This window comes from Cydia pomonella, chromosome 3 (genome assembly GCF_033807575.1).
Source record: "Cydia pomonella isolate Wapato2018A chromosome 3, ilCydPomo1, whole genome shotgun sequence".
Lineage (NCBI taxonomy): Eukaryota > Metazoa > Arthropoda > Insecta > Lepidoptera > Tortricidae > Cydia > Cydia pomonella.
Genome location: NC_084705.1, coordinates 6,293,605 through 6,316,401, shown reverse-complemented (window position 1 = coordinate 6,316,401; position 22,797 = coordinate 6,293,605). Strand labels below are relative to the sequence as shown.

The 22,797-nt window shown below is 36.1% G+C and overlaps 1 long non-coding RNA gene across 3 annotated transcripts in view; it reads right to left on the bottom strand.

Annotated features, from left to right (window-relative positions):
- The window catches only part of LOC133515917 (uncharacterized), a 78,104-nt gene that overhangs the window by 43,405 nt on the left and 11,902 nt on the right, over positions 1 to 22,797 (bottom strand). For 2 of the 3 annotated variants that reach the window (XR_009799135.1, XR_009799136.1), the window contains one exon: positions 18,938 to 19,848. The exons of the other annotated variant lie outside the window; for it this stretch is intronic. This is a non-coding gene — a long non-coding RNA (uncharacterized LOC133515917). Of the gene's footprint in view, positions 1 to 18,937; positions 19,849 to 22,797 lie in introns of those variants that run through there. 3 annotated transcript variants of the gene reach the window in all.

Below are 22,797 nucleotides of genomic sequence, written 5' to 3'. Positions count from 1 at the left end.
CTTTATCATTAACCCTCTAAACTATAATTAGAAATTCTTTCTCTTCAATAACGTATGTATTTACGTATGAAGTATGAATTGGAGCCCTGAGATCGTATTCAGAAATCTAAATAAAGGACATAAATTATATAGTCCAATTCCATACACGGCTGAAGGCAACTTCAAAGAAAAAATCGATCAAGTGCAAGTCCGTTTAACTCGCGCACCGAGGGTTTCGTACAAACTTTCATTTATCGCATGTAAATATGAACACGAAAGGCTGACCAGAAGTATACTAAGCATAATTGTGAACAGCGCCGTCTATCGGTAAATCGGCTAACTAATTTGGGCGATCTGTGTATAATTTTTTTTTAATAATTATTTATTATACCGATTAAAAACATATTTTGAAGGAAGGTGTTTTTAATGTAATCTCGTAGATATTTCAAGTATAATAAACACCCGCAAAGGAGGTTAAATTGCAAATCAAGTAAGAAAATGTTTTTGAATAATTAAAAAGTTATCTAGTTAGAAGTGTGATTATATTTTTCCTGTAATATTTGTGATAATGATAATGTTAATGTTATGTTATGTAAAACAAGTTGTAGAGGGAAAGCCACGAATAGATCGGACTGGAGAGATTTGCTTGACCAGGCTAAGTACCTGCGGCTGTAATGCCTCAGATGATGATATGTTAAAAAAAGTATAAGTGTTCGTTGGTCAACTTCGGAGATACGGGGGAATGGTATTTTTTTACATTTTGCTTCTAATATATTTTTTCCACTGTGAAAAAAAATTGTTTTGGAACATTCAGTTCTTTCTAACGATCCCCATTTGACCTAGACTTTGAAATTTTGCCCCCTCTTTTTATTGGGCATTTTCCATAGTTAATAAAAAAATAACACTTTCAATGTTTCCTTAGTTAGCGTTGTTCATAACTTATATAGCTTAAGGAGTTCTCGAGATATTTAGGAATGTGACAGACAGACGGATGGACAGAGTCGCACCACAAGGGTTCCTTTTCGGTATGGAACCCTAAAAATCCTAATTTATGGAAAAATCGCTTAGTTTATAAGATAGCACAGTAATCGAATCATATTTGATATTAACCAGGAAATTACCAAATTAAAATGTCAAAATAATAAATACGCGTGTTAAGTAGTGAAATCGAACAAACTAATTTGTGACATAGAACGTAAAGAACGTTAAGTGTCATAATAATTTTACTTTTTAACCGACATCAAGATTTCAAAAGGAAGAGGTTATCAATTCGGTTGGTATGTTTTTTTAAATGTTTGTTACTTCGTTACTCCTTCATTTCTGAACCGATTTTGAAATTTATTTTATTTTATTAAATCTTTATACATACTGATTGGTCCCGTTTTTGTCAAAACTCAGATGATGGGATCAATGAGGATACATATAGTTATTTTTGTATTTTTATCAACAAATCCAGCATTTACATTTAAAAAGTGACATTTGATGAAGTGGAACTGCTGATGATGATCAGAATGGAACTCTTCAACGACGCATAGTTCACGTTAGGCAATTTGTTCTCTTTGCATGTTTGTGAAGCAATTAAGTTTTCAAGGCAAATTTTTGTCAAGCTTGAGTTCTGATGATGGATTCCATGAGGAATTGAGGGAACTTCTCAACTCTTTAAAGCAAACTTATAGCCATTTTTATTATTATTTCATGCATGGTGTAAAATAATTTATTTTAAATACAGTCGAATACCCTATTGCGGGTATTTTACCAGTCAACCAGCAAATCTGAAATTTGTCAAGGTGGGTTGAGTGGCAAACCTCCTTTTACCTCCTTTAATTAGGCGTAGGACGCTGTATTTTTAATTTAATTGTATAAAACCCAAAATCAACAATAATCTTTCTTTCACCGGTCTCCCTCTTTGAAGTCGGTTTTTTTTCTTAAAAATTAATAAATGTAATGCCAATGGCTTAGTGAATGTGAAAAGGTTTCACAGTGGGTCTCGAATCTATTTTCTGATTGGCACCCGCCTTGTATGAGCGTAACTAGGACAGGACACTTGTAACTCTAGTGCATGTATTGTGGCGTTTGAGGGAGGTAAACTCCGTGTCATCCACGATGACGCGCAGATTTGTCAAATCTAACCTTTAATAACATGACAATACGAGTCAAGGCACGCGTCATCGTGAATCTGAGAATATTCTGGGAGAAGAGCTTTATTTTCTCGCTTTTTACAGCTTTTATATTACAATAACCGTAAAGTCCAATTCTGCATTCTCTTACTTTTATTTAGACTAATAAAACAAAATGGGAACTGTGAACTCGAATTGACATTATGGCCCTAAACCTTTAATGACAACAATTTTTATGTACAATCTTGGTAAAATTAAAAATTTAATTCAATCGTAAGCGGAAAATCATAGCTAACTTAAATTTGCCTTAAATCCAAAATCATTTTGTGAATAATACATACAAACAATTTACTAATTTTTTTGTTTTTTTTTTTGGAAAAATATATATATATATATATATATATATATATATATTTCGGGGATCTCAAAAACGGCTCTAACGATTTCAATGTAATTTGCTATATGGGGGATTTCGGGGGTGATAAATCGATCTAGTTTTGTGTCGATCTAGTGAGTTTCCATATGTTTTCCGAGCAAAGCTCGGTCTCCCAGATATTACCTATTTAACGACTCTGCAATCTCACTTATTGATAAAAATGCAAGTCCGCCGAGAGTAAATATACTTATAATAAATGTAATCATAATCATAATCATTTATTTGCACATAAAAAGGGTTTACATAAAAGGTGTTACAAAAGTAAGACACTATTAACACTAAGAGGTAAATAAAGACACAAACAATATATAGCAATACTTAGTAGTCTTAGTAGGCATCTAGATAATATTAAATAAAACAGTGAAAATAAATGCAGTAAACCGGCTTTACAAGCAAAGCCATAAAGTGGCAACCGCGTGTAAGTAACGATTACAATTCCATTATCGAACTCGCGTCGCCTCTATTGCCCAAAGTTCGCGAATAATTTTCCCAAATGGCATCTGGATCGGTTGTATTAGGGCCGTTTTATATTGCTGGGAAGACGAACGCGGGATTTGCCTATCGTACGCAATCTTGGACTCTAAGCCAGTTTAAGTCAGACCCCAGAGATTGTGCACAATCTTTGTCCGGATCTATTCAATGAAATTCAATTTTGTTAAATGTGCACATTTCTTTTGTGAACAATTTTGCAAATGTATCGTGCATTTGTTTAGTTGGATTGTTATTGTTACTGTCACTGTTTACAGGGTTGTGTTGTGTAGTATTTTATTGTGCATTTTTTGTTAAACCTCGTGTAAGGTTAGACTCTTTTAATATTTTGTACGTATTTCGGGAATCGAGCCAGTAAATAAAATAATACTAAATTTACTGGCCCGATATAAAAAATACAACTATACTACCAAATTAAAACAAATTTCATAAATATAATTAAAATTTTAATGGATAATCTCCAATTGTAATCTTATTACTCATATTTATAACAGCTATAAAATAGTAGTATTTATTTGTTTAAACCTTATTTTTTTCAAATAATATTCCACATTGCCTAAAACTCCGGTATAATTCGGCTATTAATATTTTTAATTGACCTAGCTAAACACAGCTTTACTAAAAATAATAATTGAAAACGAAAATAAAAACCGGCCAAATGCGTGTGGGCCCACGAATAATGGAGGGTACTTATCCATGTCTTCTTATTTATTTAACCTTTATTGCACAATATAAAAAAAGTACAAATGGCGGCTTACCATTCAACCACACTAAACAGAAACTTACAATTGGTGCGGAAAAGAAAATTAGTACAAATATTCTTAATAACGTAACCATCGACTAATGAAGAAGATATAGTATTATTGTAGAGTAGTTAAATGTCAGCATTAAACGTACAAGTATTTAGTATGTTGTACTTTAATAGTATTAAGTACTCATTCTGTGACCGTAATAAGAACTGCATTATTATAAAAACGTCACAAGCTGTGCTCGTAACGAAAGAATATAAAGTTAATTTGCGTACTGTTTCTACGGTAGTACTATTAGTTATTCTGTGCTGTTTCTCTCTGAGAAGGATAGGGGAAATAGGGACAAAAGGCGTACATGGACAAAATGTTAATCCTTTAGCATGGTAAGCTCAATGCTGCGAGCACTTACAGGGAAACTACACACAGCATACTGGCTAAACCAGAGTGGATGCAGACAGGCCATAAAAGCCATGCCTGGCATCAACGGAAAACTGACAACTAGGGAAGGTACGACTGAAATTGGTAACCAGTATCATAACAGGTCAGGGACTATTTAACAAACATATTTTTTTATCAGGTATTACAGACAGTCCTCTATGCCGAGTTTATAGTAGTTGAATATGATTAGTATATTTTTTCATCGTTATCTTCCGATTTCAACACTTAACCCGTCAGTATCGGGCCATTGTGCGTGGTTCGTAGTTCGTACGCGACTTCGGGGTCTAGCCAGCTGAACTCCGTCCAGAAAGTGCATACCTGATCCAGGCCGCATTGACCTCATTATATACAGGATTTATGATTCTTATATACATTTGTAGTAATAAAATGTTTTACACTGAAAAAAAATACTATTCATAGTGATATACGCGCACGATACCTAAAATATCCTGTCATCTTATCCGTGCTTCCCCTAGTACACTGAAGCAGCTAAAATTGTGCTACAATGCTTCAGCTACAGCGGTAGCTGGCATAATAAAAAAGATACGACCTTGTTTTAATGTTATACTTACAGTGTAATTCAGTAATAACTTTGAAATATATACAGTACTTACCTACTAACCTAATTTTACTACATTGTATAACACTAGTGTGGGTAATATCAGATTAATATAGTCTCGATCAATTATTCCTTCTGCAACATTCTAGTCAATTAAAAGGATAAAAAAATAATAGGTAGGTATAGGTATTAAAGGAATATTGATCCAATATCCATACAGGTTGGCCTAAAAAACGTTGTCAAAAGTTTTTTAGGAATGTTATTAATACTCTTCAAAATATTCTCCTTCACCTTTGATACACAAACCCAAACAATATGCCGCAGTAAACAATTTTTTTCAACGTATTTTTGAGCTAATGTATATATGCTTTGCATGTCAAACATTATAAGTAAGTATGAATACTAAATATTAAAACATAGTGATAAGAATTTAATACCGAATGTATAATCCCGAATACATAACAATCCCACTGTTGATTGTCAAATTAAGCCTTCGTAAACTAGGTACCAACAAGATATACCTGGACACAAGGCCCTCCATCATTCTTAATCTCCGCTGGCCAGGCCGTGTCAACCCGTCAGCCTCTTAACCACCTTAATCAAAAGTCGCTTCACAAAAGCCTCGGAAATTGGCCCGAAATTAATAGCAGATTCCCCAGAGCCGTTAGGGCTAGGACCGGTTAAGTTCAGGTGAAGGGTTTATAAACGTATATGGTGTGAGGGCCCTCGATACATCACTTCATATCCGTTTGCTTTAAGCTGAGGATATACAGGCGATTAGTGGAACTAAGAGATAAAGCAGTAAGAAGTGCCGTCAAATTCAACATATTGGTTTTTACATAGTTACGCTGAAAAAGATAGCTTTATGGAAATTATACTACAATTTCAGTTGTTTAATGGCTCCTCTACACGATGGGCCATCATGATGCGCCAGCTTGCAGAGAGGGTAGTCGTGTCGGATGGCTTATGACGCTGCAAGATGGCGATGGGATGGCCGCGGTGTCGGTTTTTCGTACACACATCAAAGGCAGTGGGCCAGCGATGGCTAGGGCCCATTTTTCGAACGGTATTAGACTAATATTATTAGTCCACGAACTGTCAAGTCGCATGAGTTACCATGGCAACACACTAATAATACTAGACTAATACCGTTCGAGAAATGGGCCCCTGTACGCATCTACAGTCTACACATGGCCCATGCCAAAGTGCGTGCTCCACGCGGTCGAGTGTGGACGTTCGTGCAGTGTATTTTTTTGATTAAAAATGATGAGTACGTGTTTGCATCACGAAACAGTAAAGTTTTTAGAATTATATTGGAGAGAAAGCGTAATATGGAACCCCAAACATAAACACCACCACGATAAAAATAAGGTAGCAACAGGCGGTCTTATCGCGTAAGCTATCTCTTTGGACAACCTTAGGGTAGTAGGGTATAAAAAAAATTGTTTTATAACAGATAGTGCACGAATTAATTAGAGGAATACGAAAATTACATACAAATTACGCAGACATCTGTACATACAGTACATTTACAACTTAAATAAATAAATATAACAATACATACCAATACTAAAATAAACAAATATTAGATACCTACGTATCTAAATACATATACATACATACACGGTGTAACGTGTAACATGAGGAAACCGAAAGATTTTAACAGTATATTACGTGCAGTAGTTACGTGCATATCTAAGTATATATACATACATATGTTTATGCACAATATATATACAGCGGCATATTAAGGAAGAGACAAGTAATGATTTATCAGAAGGGTTTTAAAGCTTTGAAGAGTATTTGCACAACTTTAAATTGACTTAGTTGACGACCTGTCTGGCCTAGTGGGTAGTGACCCTGCCTATGAAGCCGATGGTCCCGGGTTCAAATACTCGTAATTCGTAAGTATTCGTGAGATTTGTTCCGGAGTCATAGATATCTTCTGTGTATTTAAGTATTTATACATATTATGTATATCGTTGTCTTAGTGTGTGGGTCAATAAGGCTTGTGTTGTGGGTCAATACAAGCCTTATTGAGCTTTCCGTGGGACTTAGTCAATTTGTGTAATACTCTTCTTCTTCTTCTTCCTCGCGTTGTCCCGGCATTTTGCCACGGCGCATGGGAGCCTGGGGTCCGCTTGACAACTAATTCCATGATTTGGCGTAGGCACTAGTTTTTACGAAAGCGACTGCCATCTGACCTTCCAACCCAGAGGGGTAAACTAGGCCTTGTTGGGATTAGTCCGGTTTCCTCACGATGTTTTCCTTCACCGAAAAGCGACTGGTAAATATCAAATGATATTTCGTACGTAAGTTCCGAAAAACTCATTGGTACGAGCCAGGGTTTGAACCCGCGACCTCTGGATTGCAAGTCACACACTCTTACCGCTAGGCCACCAGCGCTTCAATTTGTGTAATACTGATCTATAGTATTTATTTATTGCGATGGATAGATAACATCCACCATAATCTTCTACGTCATTTCTTTTTAATTACTTTATTATTGTTCACATTAAGAAAATGTTGGTACATTGAGTATAAATAAATTGCAGCAGCGGCTAATGCTTCTGAATGTCGCCATCGCATGGCCATCTCGCCGGCCGCAGCCTAGCGCTGGGCCAGCGCTGGGCCATCGTGTAGAGTAGCCATAAGGTTTATTACAAATGAAATTGTTAACCAACATTGAGTAGGTACTTACTCGTTTGATTTTAAGTAGCACAAAAATATAAGTAGCCTTCCTACGAGTTTGTCACTGACATAGGCATTCCCTAACGTGTTCATAACTTACTTTCTATACATCTGGCTCGCACTAATATGTCAGTACGTCAAACTCGTGGCTATATCTATATTTGGTATCTCTTCTCATATCTACGAGGTTATTCACATCGTCAAAGGCTTAAGGGTTCCCAGCAAGCTTGGTTCTCAATACAAACGTAGTTACGCTCTCATTTTAAAACCACTAGCTAGATTCCTCTCAAACTGTATACTTACAATAGTATAAGATATATAACTTAGCCTGTAATAAATGTAGCTTCAGATACCGTAGTTAAGAAATTATAGGAAATTTAAGTTTTTCATACAATTCTTATATTGCGAAGCGAAGCGAGGCCGAATAGGTCTGAGGATATTTCCCGCCGAAGTATGTATAGTGCTTTTCTAAAACATGCAATGAAATAATAATAAGAATAGGATGAGGATGATGATGATTTTTTCATGTCCTAATGTGATAGGTTATTCAGTGCGTGGGATATTGAAGGGGAACAAAAATTTGATTATGTTGGCACCACGACAAGAGGACATTGCCGGCCTAGGTCTGCAATATTTGTATGAAATTCCAGTAATGACCTCTTGTCCTAGCCGCACCTGAAACGTCATACTTCGCAGCGTATTATAATGAACATAACATCAATATTTCATTGCATGTTTGAGAAAAATCATTTTTCATTACTGTCAATATCCAGGGAGGAAAATGGGGACGACACAAGAGTAGAGAAGCAGTCCTCCCTATCCTCTGAAATATGCCCAATATACCTAACATAATTCTGTAACGCACGTCCCTATTTCAGAGCATTTATCTTACACTCTTACTTACACTACAGTATAAGAAACCTTTCTGTATTCACGGTGCCATGTAGAAAGTCACTGTAAATCAATGTTCAGTGATAAAAATGCATGCAATAAATTCAGCTCTACGGTGGACAATACTTTTAGCATTCTGTAGCAGTAAATTCATATTATATTGAGCGATACTGTCATTTTTACCGCATGAATAAAAATCGAAAATAATCGTTATTTTGCTCAATATTTTATCCGTACCGTATTTTACAATATATTAGTAAAATGTAGAAAATATTACCTAAAATCACTTTTGTTGTTATTAAAACAATTATTTGTATGTATTTTCCATCACGGAGCAATGGTTTTTCATGGCGTGCGCGGAGTCGAATCTAACACGTAGGGACTCTACGAGTACGTTGAAATGTAAGGGGTACCCCGAGCGGATGCTGTCCTTGCCCGTGTCATGGGACGCACGCAGAGCCAACACCCGCCAGGGTGTAAGGACTATTGAAATTGATGGAATCTAAAAATAAACTAGGCTATAGGGTGAAAGCAATGGACTAAATACTGGGCTATGAGATATAAAACCGGACACCTGTGTAATAAAATGGTATATACAATTTTATTTCTAAAATTACATCTAAGATGGCTCAAGGACAAGGGCCGGTGTGAAGCTGAGGGCAGAGAGGTGTCACTGGACTTTAAATATATAACCAACTCTCCACTTATGTTTCCACATCCACCCTCGATAACGCAGCTCTCACGACTCCACTCTGGACGGCCGGCCAAAGCAAGCCAGAGGCACAGAACCCTGTCCCACCCGCCCATCCCGTTCCCACAGAGCTCCCCAGGAACACTCGGGTGCGTGGGGTCGTTACTCCCCAATACCTCGCCACAAGCTGCCCTGTGTGGACTGAATGCACTGGTGAAACCAGCGGCTGATTGGGTTGTCACATTTCTACGCCTAATAATATTATAGGATATTATTACAGCAATTGACTAAGTCCTTTTGTAAGCTCAGTAAGGCTTGTATTGTGGGTACTTAGACAACGATATATATACTTAATCAATATTTCGAAATACTTAAATACCTACATAGAAAACACCCATGATTTTGAATTGGCCTCGGGTTCAGTACCTAACGACCACACTAACGACTGACCTCACTGAACCCGAGGTCAATTTATACCTACTAGTGCCTAGTTTAAAGGTCTTATAGAAAGAATTGCGAAAAGCATAACGATAGCGATGGGCAGCGGCACGTTGCTCGACTACAAAACAGTCTGTCAATCCGTGACCCATGTCAGAAACGCGGCGCCCACACAAGCACTCCAGAGATCGACACATTCCAACAATCGTGCGAGAATTTAGCCTACTGTGATAGTCGACTGTGACTAGATTATTTTTAATGTTATTAGAGTCATTGATTTGAGTCGATCGGTCCTCGCTAGAAATACAGGCGGCCGTTTGCTTTTTGTTTCAATTGGATTATTGTAGTGGCTTGAGGTGTCTGTTTAGTGGTTTTGGTCCCCGCAATGGTACGGGCGAACGTGCCCCGGGTTTTAGGTATTCACCATGAAGGGCAGCATAAGTGCTACAAACCAGGTGAGACAGGTATTTATTTATTAGGTTTTTATTTTATATATTTTTTTTATTATGTTTTATTGAAATTCTTAAGTGTATCTATTATGTATTTAGGTATGAAAAGAATCGAGTATAACTCACGTAAAATTTCTTAAATTTGGTTGCCACGCAGGAATTTTGCCCAGCTAAAGAGTTGCCGAGCAAATGTCACTTCCATCGACTACCTACATAAAATAACCCGTGTCACTGGGCGGACACGTCATAGTACAGAATTTGCATGAATTTTTAAGGCAGTCAGTATCCTTCATAAATACATCCGCGTAACTGTAGAAACGTGGTAAAAGAAAAAATATTCACTGAAATTGACAAGCCAACATTACATGACACAGTAGACAGGTCGGTATTTTGAACTTGTCGTTAGAGCGTTGCTAATCGAACTGAGATTTTGTTGCTATGAAGACAATCTGCCACCACGGAGTCAGGCAATTCAATTCGGAGCGGGGTGAAACGTGTCCGTGTATGAAATATCCGTTTGTTAGTCGTATACCTCGAAATCAAAAAATCCTTGTAGCTTTTCTCCTATTCGCGTTTCGCCGTGATAGCGTATTTTGTTGTAGCGTGTAATATCGGTGGTATATTTTGTTACTTGCATATATTTTTAATAGATTTTTACAACAGTAGCAAATTTCGATGTAGCATATATTATCAATAGCCTATTTAGTTAGTCGCATATATCTTCAATATATGTTTACAACAGTAGCAAATTTTGATGTAGCATGTATTATCAATAGCCTAATTAGTTAGCCGCAAATAATTTTAGTCGCATTTTACCTGGGTCGAATATTGTTGTAGTGCATTGTATTAATCGTAAAAAAAATTGGCTAAATCACTGGGATATAATAAAAATACGGTCGCTTTTAGACCTCGTTGTTACAGCCATATATTAACTAGCTTTGGAGAATTTGTTGTTTAGGAAATCTACCTCTAATGATTTGGGAAAGTAGTTGTCGAAATTTAAACAATTAGGTAATCAATTGATTTTATTAGTCACATCAGTGATATGCACAACGAGGTTACATGTATCACACTCATAACCAAAAGATAAACTACAAGTGCGAAATTCATTTACAAAACAAAACTATAGAGGTATAGTGCTTAAAGGAAATATCGCGATATGTAATAACGCATTAGAAACAAATATCTATCGAGGTGAAAAGCGACTACAGTGAAGAAAGGCAGGAAAGTAAATATACTATGAATTTTATACACCATTATAATTGGCGACCAGAAAACATACTACAAGAAAAAAAATCTGTTCAGAAATTTTGAGATCGCGGCGAAACGTGAATAGGTGAAAAGCTACAAGGATTTTTTGATTTCAAGGTATACGACTAACAAACGGAAATATCATATACGGACACGTTTCACCACCGTTATCACTTACTCCGTGAATTTGTGTCAAATGCTCTCACACGAGGTCATCGGTCTTAATATAATAATTCTGAATTCAGCATATATGTGTGATTTATATTCGCCACCATAGTTAGACCGTATCCCTCCTTACAGTACCGAAGAGGCGAAGATGCTGGCAGCATTTCCTCACTAGATTATTAGGTTGATACGTTGAGCGGGGAAACTGCCAACTCTTCGGTCTCCTGTGACGTCTTGGTCTTTTTCACACAACATGTCTTTGAAGAGATTCAGAGCGCCATGACCCGCTATTCAAACTAGTTACACAGATTATGTAATATAAACATAAGTGTACCAAGTTGATCGCAAGCAAGTACATGTAAAACGGTTACCGTAACTTAGCGGCCTGATCCTAATTTTAATATATGTCAAAATGGTTTGGATCTGTCAGTTCATTTTTGACACTAACAGATCCGATCCATATCGTTATCGTGTCAAATGCGTCGCATGCGTATTTTAGCGACTCTTTAAAATGTTTTATTCGTGATTTTTTTTCTGGGTTATTTTATTTCAAAACAACATTTTGAGGAGACAACGTTTTCCCATCTACCACTGCAAAGATCAGTAGTGAATATCTTTTTTCATATAACAGTCTGTATTTTCAATCGCGGCAAAATGATGTTCGATATATGTGAAATATAACCCATAAAAATACACTCTAGTCTCACGAGTGCCTTTTTCGATCGAGTTTCGTGAAAAGCAAAATAAGTTGTGAAAATTGGAATGCTGCTTTGTTTTCTTCATTTTCTAGCAGATAAATTGAATTTCAGTATAGTATTTTATTTATCGCAAAAATCGTTTATTTGTTTTATGTATTCTCAATCACTCACGCTACATTCCTGATAGAGAATAGAAACAGTAAATAGTTATTTGACGTAAAAAGTAAATCATCACAAAGTAAAAATAATAACTTATTAATTAATATCTATTCACATCAATTCTAAGTACCTACACTTATTATCCTAATAAATATTCCGCCCTTGAAAATACGGTCGACATTAACTCCTCTTAATCCTAAGACTAGTTGTTTCGAGATTAGCATCTAAATCATAATTTACGTGTCTATTAAATATATTTGAGTAGCAATTCTGCTTTGATAGGGCCATTCAGACGACGTTATTTAACACAATGTTGTCTTTGTTAAGCTTGCTTTACAATGTCAGTGTCTCCATAAAATTATACACAAAGTAATATGTTTGTTAATTAGAAGTCGAGTGTTAAAGCTGAGTGAAACCTTTTATACCATATAATGTCTCTAAAGGTCCGTTCATTGGAGCCTAACCAAAATGACAATGTCTCTAGAAAATAGTCACGTCACTTTTCGAAGCATGTCATCCCAATACATTTTTCCTATTGCTGGTGTGCGAGAGTCATCATGGCTCACCTAGATCTAGCTAATAAGAAAGAGCGCGAAAGAGACTCACAGCTACAATAATTAACTTGCGTAACAACTTTTAGCTATTTTTATCAATCCCGTTAACATTTACCCGAATAGAGAACCTCAAATTTTCTAAAACTTTTGAATTAGGTTAGAAATATTAAGATTAAGTGGCTGGATTGCATGTAAAACTAAATTTCAATGATAGTTGACACAATTGTGTTTTATTTCGAACCTTAAGAGGATAGTGGAGAACGGATTCTCCCTGGACTTTGGCATTAAGGGAAATGTTTTTACGCAATTTATTATAAATTAAACATAGTTTGTAATGTATATTAATCTACTTATGTTTGACTTTTTTATTTTTTTTATTATTATAAGAGTTAGGAGCGAAAAACAAATTCTGTACAAATTTTAAAAAGCACCTAACTCTTGTTAATATACATCGAATCGCGTAAAAATATTTTCTATAATGTTATATCCACAGAGCTTTCGTATGGAGAAGTGGTCACGTGACGCGTGATATGGAGTTATGTGAAATGTATTCGAAATTAGGGTTAGAGTATAAAAAGTGGATGAAACACATGCGAGCTACGGGCATTTCTGCAGAACATTAGTGCGAGATTATCTAAAACATACTTTACACGGTACATAGCTGAGGATGTTACCCAGTTTGTATATTCTAATTGCGTAAATCCCAGGCATTATAGTTTAATTTGCGTGCAAGCAGCGACGGCGATGGCAGAAGCTAACGGTCTAACAAATGCTGCTAATGAACCGTCCGGGGTGTTATCCTTATAGTTTGTCGAGGGCAGGCGAGCGAACAACTCAGGCGAACAAGTGTCTACTCATAGGATTTAACCCTTTACCTGTCTATTATAATAAATTTTCATTGCCACTTATAGTCCTTAAAATTTTGCTTGAAAAAATACACAAAAAATATGTTATATGATGTCCAACTTTAGGGTTCCCTAAGTCAACTAGGGCTTAGGGCTCATTTAGAATATTTTAGACGGTGCGAGAACTCGCACGCGAGTTTCATTACATTGCGGTATTTGATCGGTCGGCTGAATTGAATGTAGCTTCAATTGCCCGCAATGTAACTAGGTAAACTCGCATGCGAGTTCCCGCGCCGTCTAAACGAGCGCTTATAGTTTATCCATGTTTCTCTATCTGTCCATCGCTAGAAAGCTGCAATTTGGAATGGATATATGTATAATCCATCATGCCGACAAGTGGTAAAATAACAGTAAGAAAAAAAAAACAATAAAATATTTTTGTAAATAATCGCTCCGAAAGAAAATAATATGGGGGGCATATTATATATATATATATTTGGACCCACGGTTCAAAAGTTAGGAGGCGGTCTAACTCTTGAACCGTGGGTCCAAAAAATGCAAAATAATCGTGAAAGTAAAGATTAATAAATACTTTCATATAAACTATAGTAAATAAGATCGGTTCAGAGAACTAGAATCACTCAACCTTTAATAACTTGGCGTATTGAAAGTCAGTCTTTTAAAAATGACAGATTCACTTAGCCAAGTGATCCAAATGTTACCTAAAAATATTAAAAAATAAAATAAAACTTGGCTGCTTGTTTTGTGCCATTTCATTAGATGCCGGTGGTTAATAAACGGCCTAGGCGTCTAATTATCTGGCTGATTTAAGTAAAATAGCCGTAATAGCACATCACAAATCACAACATTCACAGCGCAGGTTAAATATCGTTGAATAAAGACGGTCGCCATTCACCAACATCGCGCGATGAGAGCCCGATGCCTGGGGGCCTACCGCGAAAACCGAAATTCGCTAATTGCGTGGATCTTTCTCTTTTACTCTCTCTAAAACGTAATTAGAGTGAAAGAGAAAAATGCCCGCAATTGACGAACTTCGATTTTCGCGGTAGGCCCCCTGGCTACTAATGCAGTTGCTTTTATTTTCCTCCATTTATAAGAAAACTGTCTCATTTTGTTTGGGTTTCAATGGCTTTCCCTGCTTGCGTATTTATTAATTTTGTACATTGGATATTCTTAGGTAGGTATAGTTTTTTTCCTTTGTGACCGTATATCAAACTTCTATTTAACCATAATTGTATGGGTAATACTTACCCATTCTTCAAATCTTTAGTTATAATATCATGGCTGCACAGCTGCAAATTGATTACTTGACCTGCATGCATATTTATTGAAAAAGTCACTGTGTGTGTATTTTTTGTTAGCGTTTAAATTTTCTTTATTACGTAGTTCAATTCTGTCAGCGTTTAAACTTAATGGGAAAACACTGCAATTTGGAACAGACTAATGCATCGCATCTTTTATCCAGACCTTGTCAGAACTTTCTGCGCGGAAAATGTGAATTGGTATTTAAGTGAGAAAGTTTTGCAGCAAACGGCATTAAAGCCGCACAATGGACCGTTTACCTCTAATGTCCGCGATTGTCTAGCTTAATGCGGTTATGCCCCGAATAGAACACCAAACCAAAAACCAACCCCGGTATGCTTTATTTATTTTATCGATACGTCAATTAGAATTATATTGAGTTGGCTGGAATATTATTCAAAGTTGGAATTAGCAACGGATTTTGCAATATGTATAAGGAGAATTTATGGTGCGGAATAGCTCGGAGCTACACCTTGACATACCAAATGATAAGTCGGTGCATTGTCTGTGTTCCGTACAATGGCACAAAAGACCGTCAAAATATAATTAAAATACGAGCCCGCATTGTTCCTCCGGCTAACTCTTTCGAGCAGACTGGGAAGTTTAACTTAGAACAATTTTGAGATTATATGTAGGTAATCTACTGAGAAATGGCTCTTTCTGCCAAACTGGTTTTGCTTACCTACTTTGTAGTTGGTAATAAACTCTTGCAGTCATTTGCACTTTTCAACTTGCGATATTATATATACTCCTAGCACCGTATTTAAAAATATTGATTCAGATTTTAACAGTAGGCCACGTAAAATATTACCAAGGACTGAAAACAACTAAAAGGCAATTCCCACTCGCAGCTGTCACGTTCAAAAAGCATTTTCGCAGTGAAAATAGAAATTAACTCGTTGGGCTCTCGCATAACCCAAGGCACGTATTCTAAAATCAATACACTAGATTGCAAAAGGAATACAATTTACAGTGCGACAAATATTTATTCCTTATGTAGAATGTTATTTGGTAACTTTCGTCGTAGAAGCCCGCGGCGATTGTTCAAGACAGCATACATTCCAAGGCTACATGGAATGTGTGCTTCTATTCTATACCAAGGTAAATATGCATGGAAAACAACGAATAAAATTATACTTGTTTAAAGCGAAGTCGAAAAAACGGTATTTTCCATAATAATATAGAGCTGGTAAAAGTAATTAATTTATGTGGGTTTGCAATTGACCTGACGAAAAAACTAGCGTCTCCTGACTAGCCCACTGTGCTTTCTTCTAGTTGTGCTGGACGTGAAGAGCTCATCGTGATTTCCCATTATTGGGCACATTCTTGGGGATATTGTCACGTAGCCGTCGGTCCCGGTCAAATGGGCTATTCCGTGCATTCCCTTGAGCGGGCTCGGACAACATTATCGACGGTAGTTACCGCTTCCAACGCGATAATACCCAACTTCGCTTATAGACACTAGAATCACAATGCTCGCCAAATAACACGCTCAGAAGAACAACGTTGCTAGTAACAAAGTAACTGTGACCTTCAGCAGAACATACTACATTTCTGTTCAAAGTAAGTATGTCAAATGTTTGGAAAATGAACCTGCTTGCCGAGGTTACAGACAAAAGGAAGAAACTATCGGCTGTGACTGTGAGAGTTGAGCCGCTCGTTTAAGGCATTAGAAGACTGCTAGGAAATATATATTTGGTTATATGCTTAACAAAGCAGAAAAGAGGGGACTACTTCAGTGACATTGTAGCTTACACTACCGTACTAGGATCTTTCGATTTATCAACGTGCTAGCTAAGCTTAAGTTTCGATTGATTGTTCCGATCATAGGTATACTGATGGCATATCAAACTTTTGATTTTCGATCAAAAAGGCGTACATAAGTCAGCTAAAACCCTGGATATTGCGAAGCAGTTTATGTGATAACCTCAAGCCTCAAACAACCTTTTTAGGGTTCCGTAGTCAACTAGGAACCCTTATAGTTTCCAGGCGCGGATCCAACCCTCAAAAAAGGTCTCAGCCACCCAAAAATCGGCCAAGTGCGAGTCGAAGTACGAGCTCGCTCATGAACAATCATCAGCCTATCCATCTCAATAGACCGTGAAAGTGTTACGTCACAAGTCTTTAAGGGATTATCGATTTGCAGACAACGTTTCGCCGAAAATCGTTTCTCAGAGGGATTTATTCGTACCTAATAGAATGTAACTTTTAGTCGTTTAACGTTTGCTAGAAACTTGGTTCACATACCATTCAATTTGCTTTTATGTAAATTAACGATTATTCTAAAGTAAATCTGCTTATCAATGTTATGCCAAGTTGCCAACTGACTACTCTGTGTAATGAAATTCTGCCAAATAGTCCTCTGCAAAAGCGTCAGCGAAACAAAACTTTACTCGGCGAATCAATAGGGCTATTAGGGTTGTGGGCATGCCCATCGTGCCCACAACGGTGGATCCGCCCTTGATAGTTTCGCCATGTCAGTCTGTCTGTCTGTCTGTCTGTCTGTCTGTCTGTCCGAGGCTTTGCTCCGTGGTCGTTAGTGCTAGAAAGCTGAAATTCGGCGTGGATATATAAATCAATAAAGCCGACAAAGTCGTACAATAAAATCTAAAAAAATATTTTTTTTGAGGGTACCTCCCCTACACGTAAAGTGGGGGTGAATTTTTTTTTTTTGCTTCAACCCTACAGTGTGGGGTATCGTTGGAAAGATCTTTCAAAACTAATAGGGGTCTTCAACAAACATTTTTTGATAAAGTGAATATATTCGGAGATAATCGCTCCAAAAGAAAAAGAAATTGTGTCCCCCCCTCTAAGTTTTGAACCATAGGTCCAAAACTTATGAAAAAAAATCGTGGAAGTAGAGCTTAAGAAAGACATTAAATGAAAACTATAGCGGACATGATCAGTTAAGCTGTTTTTGAGTTATCGCAAAAAGTTCCCCCTTCATAGTAAAAAGACTTACTTTACCTAATTAGGTACTGATTATGCAAATTTGCCTATTTGTTTAACTCGCGTGAAAGGTACCGTTTCATCCCTTGGTTAACAATATACTATACTTTAAGCTCCAGTTTAGCTTATTGTAACGGAAGAGTAACTACGGAACCCTACACTGAGCGTGGCCCGACATGCTCTTGGCCGGTTTTATTTAAAAGTATTTTGATCTCTATAGATCAAAATCCAAATGACATCGTTTTAAATATGTGTGGTACCTATTGAGGAACATAACTTCAAACTTGAAGTGATTCTATCCAGTAATATACAGACAACAACGTGGTATCCACAAAGACATTTCAGCTAGCTTCACACAGAAATTCAAAGCTGAAGGCGCCTCTTTGAACTGCACATTCCACTATCTGCGAATCTACTGCTTTAACACGTGGGTGGCAGGAATCTCGGAAAATTCCTCCGCATTGCGCGTCGAAAGGAATAAAAAATTAAATGTTACCAACTTAAATTATTATCTATAGCAAACTTATAGCCGGTTTCTCTGTGACACATGATAAATATCGAAATTTTAAAAACTTTCAGACACTAACTAAATAATGACACAATTTTTTTTTTAATAATTTCATTTAAGTAGTAATAAGGAAACACTAGTACCTACTTAAATTATAAAATGAGATAGGAGTCATGTACTTTATAACATTACTTAAATAGGCAATCGTTTATGTGTTACCAATAGTACATGTTGGCGAAGAATAATATTTTTTAATACACATATCTGCAAAATAGCAAAAGTACTTCTTAGTACAACTAGATAGGTACAATAGCAGTAACTATAAATATATTGAAATAGCCTACCTTCTGATTTTTGCCTTATTCATCATTCTGATGCTCGTCTTGTAAAAATTGGCTTTACTGATTGACATAAAGAGATATTTAGTTCCAATCTAAAAAGAAGCTTACTTCCTTAATCAGGCAAAATGAAATCACCCGAAACTTCGACCAAAAGCCCTTCAATCAACTCGTTTCTTTTCGATTTCTTATTACCTATAGGTAAAAATAAACTGGGATAAAGAAATCTTTATATAATATGGGAAAATGTCGACAAAGAAAATACATATAAGTGGCTATACGGTACGGGTAGGTAATCGTTTCAATATAAATACTTTGATCTCAATCGATTTATTTTTGCTCTACGTAAGGCAAAATCTATTGGACTGGTCTTAAATTAAGAAACGTAATATTCTACTAGTATATAAGGTCAAAGTGAATAGAGATGGACTTAGCAGCCACGTTAAATTTACTGCCATTTTTAGAACGCCATTTAACTTTGATCCTTATTCTTTCACTGATATGTGTTAAATTTGTTAAATATCAAAAATTAGCGACATCTAATAGATCAAAGGCCAAAGGTATGGTGGCATCGTTTCGAGCGATGGCGCCGCAACCTTTAGCCGATTTTGATATTTAACAATTTTACCACTTATCAGTGAAAGAATAAAGATCAAAGTCACTTGGCGTTCTAAAAGTTTGAATCATGTGTCGAAAGATGGCAGTAAATTTACTGTGGCTACAAAATTTTCTTTGACAATCCCCCTCTATTTCAAATTCTCTTTGATAAGTAATATAAGTTGCTAACAAATTAGCTACCGATATTTTAAGAGATTGCATTTGACATGAAAACAATTAACTGTAAATAGAAATTTAGAAAACTTTGCATATCATTTTATTGTTTTCATTTACTATAAGTAAATAAATTAAAAACAAATTATAATTATCAAGAAATCGCGAAAAAAATTTGACTCTCCCATAGAAAATTTCAACAGTAGATATGTATGAAACAGCGAAATCTTTTCTCGCGATTTCTTTACGCTCAGTTACATACTGTATAGTCATTTAAGCTTTCTACGTTAGGCAGTAGGTATAAAGCGACTCTTCAAAGATTTTACGCCTTCCGAATTCCTAAGCCGCATCCCACGCGATCTGAAATAAAATTACGGGATAAATTCAGAATATTGTATATGTTTAGCTGGGTTTTTGTTTACAAAAAGCAAAGGCTTGACCTTAGAGTATAATATTCATAAATGCTTCTGAATGTATTCCAAGAATGATTCATTCCATAATACACTTATATTTATACAGGATGTTTTAGGAAAAGTGACCAGTATTCATGAGATTTACGTAATTATTTTTAGGATTGATTTTTCCAATTATTTACGACTTGCATATTCACCCTACAATTAGAAAACTTCCGTCAAATTCCAAATAAAATAAATAAGTCTTCTTCCTCGCGTTGTCCCGGCATATTGCCAAGGCTCATGGGAGCCTGGGGTCCGCTTGACAATTAATCCCAAGATTTGGCGTAGGCACTAGTTTTTACGAAAGCGACTGCCATCTGACCTTCCAACCCAGAGGGTAAACGAGGCCTGGTTGGGATTAGTCCGGTTTCCTCACGATGTTTTCCTTCACCGAAAAGCGACTGGTAAATATCAAATGATATTTGGTACATAAGTTCCGAAAAACTCATTGGTACGAGCCGGGGTTTGAACCCGCGACCTCCGGATTGCAAGTCGCAGGCTCTTACCGCTAGGCCACCAGCGCTTCCAAATGAAGTAAGTGTCAAATTGAATGTCATCAGAGTCTGTTTACTTTTGAATAATGTACATATTTTACTCGAGTGCGAAATTTTATTTTATCATGATGGTAAAAGAGAATTTATCTTTATTAATACGGCGTTGTAGGGTGACCATAATTGTAGAGAAGTAAAACTTTAATTAGAAAAGTTAAAAAACCGGAAAAAGATTTGGTTGTTCCGCTTAAATACGAAGGTGAACTACCCATTACCATCAACTGAGTATGTAGGGTTGATTCTGAACATGTGTTATTATTTAAATTACCTGTATTTTTGTAATGTTGTGTGTGGGCGAGACGTAAATCCGCTTAGAAGGAGAAGGCGGAGCGGCTAAATAAGAATAAAAAAACCGGCCAAGAGCATGTGGGGCCATGCTCAGTATAGGGTTCCTTACCCTACCATCACAATAGGCTAAACTGGAGCTATTAGTATAGTAGATTGTTAACCAACCTCTGTACCTCTCACCCGAGTTAAACAAATAGGCAAATTTGCATAATGAGTACTTACCTAATTAAAGTAATGGACGTATGGCCTTGTTTTTTTTCCTTTGGACTTACTTGCAATCGGAGACTGCATGTCTAAAGATAAATATCCCATAGCGAAAAACGTTTACATTGCTATATAGATGAAAAAAAACACATATTTTAGCAAATTGCAGTAATTTTAAAATGATTTTGTTCATTAAAGCATGAAAAAGTAAAGTATAACAATAAGTCCTAGATATAATGCATTGTACATGAGTGAAATAAACGAATATGAATATAAAATTAGCGGAATTGCCTCTTACTTTTTAATTTTTTACTCTTTCGTTCTAAAACAGCCAATAGTCAAAGGCATTACTCATACAGCCAATGAAACTGTTTTAGATAAATTAATTATTAAATATAATGAGTAAAATAAGCAAATTCTATCTATTAATTAAGCATAGTTTATTTACATGTATAATGCCAAATAATTTTAACGTATATAATAGTGGTTCAAAAGTTAGAAGGGACACAATTTTTTTTTTCCTTCGGAACGATTATCTCAGAATATATTCACTTCATCAATTTTTTTTGTTGTTAGACCCCTATTAATTTTGAAAGACCTTTTCAACAATACCCCACACTGTAGGGTTGAATAAAAAAAAATTACCCCACTTTACGTGTAGGGGCGGAACCCTAAAAAAAATTACATTTTTTTGTACGACTTTGTAGGCTTTAGTTATTTATATATCGATGCCAAATTGCAGCTTTCTAGCACTAACGATCACGGAGACACAGACGTATATGGCGAAACTATAAGGGTTCCTAGTTGACTACGGAACCCTAAAAAGGAGCTACTAAAAAGTCTTGATTTCCTATGAGCTTAGCTATCTACACAGTGTGGTGAATTTTAATGGAGTTACTTAAAAATAAATAATTAAAAATAACGATATTTTATGTTAGGATTTTTTATGATAGGTTATTTTATGTTACGTCATGGAAGTGCCGCAACCTACAAGTAAGTATACTGTGTTTAATATTAGGTTGTGCTATCTAAAGTATCTAAAGTACGCGTATTCGTAGCTCTCCTGTCGGTAGTGCAGTAAATATTATCATCCTATTATTAAATATTTTTCAACCAGTTTTATGAGTATTTCTCATATAAAATATGCATTTTAAAATTATTATGCAAATTTATTATTCGCTTTAGATGAAACTCGTTAAATTATCCAGACGTGACGCTTTATGGGATCAAAATATTTTTCATAATAAGGGTTTTAGCCGGTACAACAAAATATATGTAAACAGGGAACAATGGAACACGAACAGGACGTGAATTCCCACTGTTTGTTTGTTCGAGAGCGAGCTGTGTTCTCGGCCGAACCAATGTTACGTGACCTCGAGAGCGATTATGCGTTAATAAAATATTATGGGTAAGCGAATTGTGTTATATTGAAAACTATCATGAAAGTCATATCATCGTCATATCATCAAATGATAATAGTCATGAATGACAATAGTCATATCATTAAATGAAAGTGAAACTTAGACTGTATGGCGACTGCTAGTTTCGTGTGACTTTACGACTAACGGCCCGATTCGAAGAATGAGATATGATAACGATACGTTCTGGTTTAGATAAGTTCTCATTTAGATATCGTTTATGTGTCGTATAATTGACAGAAGCAGCTAGATTCGGGCTACCAACGTCACTTTGACTTTAGTAATATCGTAGATAGATCTTATTGGGATTACAGCGGAATCGAAATAAACGTCAATTTTGACATGTCGTCTTTGTCATTTTTCGAATCGGGCCGTAATACGCCTCGCCCGCGC